General features: G+C 49.6%; 1 protein-coding gene across 1 annotated transcript in view; it reads left to right on the top strand.

Moving 5' to 3' along the window:
- myo10 (myosin X) overlaps nt 1-2500 on the top strand; it is a 61379-nt gene that overhangs the window by 18010 nt on the left and 40869 nt on the right. The window lies entirely within an intron of this gene.

The raw sequence follows: 2500 nt of genomic DNA, 5'->3' as shown, positions 1-2500 counted from the left end.
GCGTGTCTGTCTGTTTGTCTGTCCAGTCTTTTTTTGCACTTCTTAACGTGAAGCCAGGGCAGTGGTCACTAACATGGGAGACAGATTGGTAAATTAGGGCAGAGATCAAAAATGGAGTGATGTGATTGGATAATAACAGACATGTGACAATTATCTGTTCTGCCTCAGAGCAGAACACAGCACAATAGTAACTCTGTGTGTGTGTGTGTGTGTGTGTGTGTATCTGTGTGTGTATGTGTGTGTGTGTATCTGTGTGTGTATGTGTGTGTGTGTATCTGTGTGTGTGTGTGTGTGTCTGTGTGTGTGTGTGTGTGTGTCTGTGTGTGTGTGAGAATGCCTGGGTTTAGTGAACTTTTGTGAGTGAGTCTTTCTCAGAATGTAATCTGAAATCACAGGGCCTCCATATTCATGGTATTGGAAAATATTCCAAACTGTGTGTACTCTTGGTTCAGAATAACTTTAGTCATAATTTGAAGCCGGTATAACATGACTTTTCTATTTCTTTTCCTTTCTTACTGTGTGAACACAATGTATCATGCTTATCAAATAAAACTAAATCTCGCTCTACCAGTGTGTGTGTGTGTGTGTGTGTGTGTGTGTATGTGTGTGTGTGTGTGTGTGTGTGTGTATGTGTGTGTGTGTATGTGTGTGTGTGTGTGTCTGTGTGTGTGTCTGTGTGTATGTGTGTGTGTGTGTGTGTGTGTGTGTGTGTGTATGTGTATGTGTGTGTGTGTGTGTCTGTGTGTGTGTGTGTGTGTATGTGTGTGTGTGTGTGTGTGTGTGTGTGTGTGTATGTGTGTGTGTGTGTGTGTGTGTGTGTCTGTGTGTGTGTGTGTGTGTGTGTGTATGTGTGTGTGTGTATGTGTGTGTGTGTGTGTGTGTGTGTGTGTGTGTGTGTGTGTGTGTGTGTAGTTGCGCCTCAGACCTCTAGCTGCTACCATAGGTGCACACCAGGCTCAACATCTCTGGTGAATGGGTACAGTCAGCAGCTGCCAAATTCGAACCCCAGGCAGTGGTGAACTAACCTGGAAAACTCAGCCTGCCTGAGTCAGGGTGTGTGCTCAGCCTGTGGAACCTCCAGTCGTCTTGACTGCGTCTTGCCACGGTGTACAGATGGGGCTGGTCAACTCTCCCTCACCGAAATCAAAGTTCTCTGCGCAAGTCGTGGCACCCTACCACCGTCATTTATCCAAGTCCTGTAGCGTTGGGCGAGCGACGAAGCAGGCACGGATATGCCGGTGGCTGCAGCCGCAAACCTGCACCCAGGCGGCTCAGGATATCGGTCGTTCCCTCACTGGATCGAAGCAGCAGTAAAGACCGGCAGCACGCTGAGCGACTGAGCATCCCTGTTCGGGATCACGCTGCTCACCTCCATAGTGAAGAGAGGGTTAGAAAAGGTACCCTAAACACTGTCTGCTTCAAAAACATCCTGGCCAGCCTACCGCAGCTAGCGGGATCCCATACTTGCGATTGAAAAACAAATAAAATGAAAACGACCAAGGTGATACCACTCACTGTTGGCACCTGGAATGAGCGCGCCTTGATGGATCAATAAGACCTGCATGACGCACCACCCACGTGGGCAGAGAGCTAAACAGATACAACGTGGATATTGCTGCCTTTAGTGAGACCCCGGCTGGCCAGTACTGGACAGATGACTGAAATGGGTGCAGACGGGTGACTGAAATGGGTGCAGACGGGTGACTGAAATGGGTGCAGACGGGCGACTGAAATGGGTGCAGGTTACACGTTCTTTTGGAGTGGACAAGGGCAGGGGGAGAGACGTGACGCGGGTGTTGGTTTTTCCGTAAAAAACCACCTGGTCAACCCACTGGCAAGCCTACCCAAAGGTATAAACGACCGTTTAATGACCCTAAAGCTCCACCTATTGGGCAAGAAGGAGGCTACCATCATTAGTGCGTATGCCCCTACCATGACCAACTCTGACGAGATCAAAGCCAAGTTTTCTGATGACCTGGAAGGCTGCCACAGCCAGCTCTGACAAGCTCCTGATACTTTGTGACCTCAGTGCCAGAGCTGGAAAAGACCGTCAATCATGGAATGGAGTCGTAGGTGTGCATGGCACTGAAAAATGTAACAGCAACAGCCTTCTGCTGGTGGAAACATGCTCCGGACTGGACCTGCTCATCACCAACATGATATTCCAACTGCCAGAGGGCGAGAGAACTTCATGGATGCATCGGCATTCACACCTCCGGATCAAGCCTCCCAGGCGCCCCCAAGGACAAGCGTCTCAACGTCACTGGCCTACAGCAGGAGCACACCAGGCTGGGCTTCGCTGAGGCTCTAGAACGTCGCTTTGGAGTCTCTGAGCTTTGAGCATACAGGCACTGAGGCAGACTGGACTGCCCTCAAGACCATGCTGCATTCTACAGCCCTTGAATCAGCTGGTGTTCCCACACGTATACATCAAGATTGGTTTGATGAGAACGATGCAGAAAACCAAGCACTCCTTCTCCTGCATACAACGAACCTGAAT

This window comes from Chanos chanos, chromosome 5, assembly GCF_902362185.1.
Source record: "Chanos chanos chromosome 5, fChaCha1.1, whole genome shotgun sequence".
Taxonomy (NCBI): Eukaryota; Metazoa; Chordata; class Actinopteri; order Gonorynchiformes; family Chanidae; genus Chanos; species Chanos chanos.
Note: the sequence above shows the minus strand (reverse complement) of the source record. Positions and strands in the feature narration are given on the sequence as shown.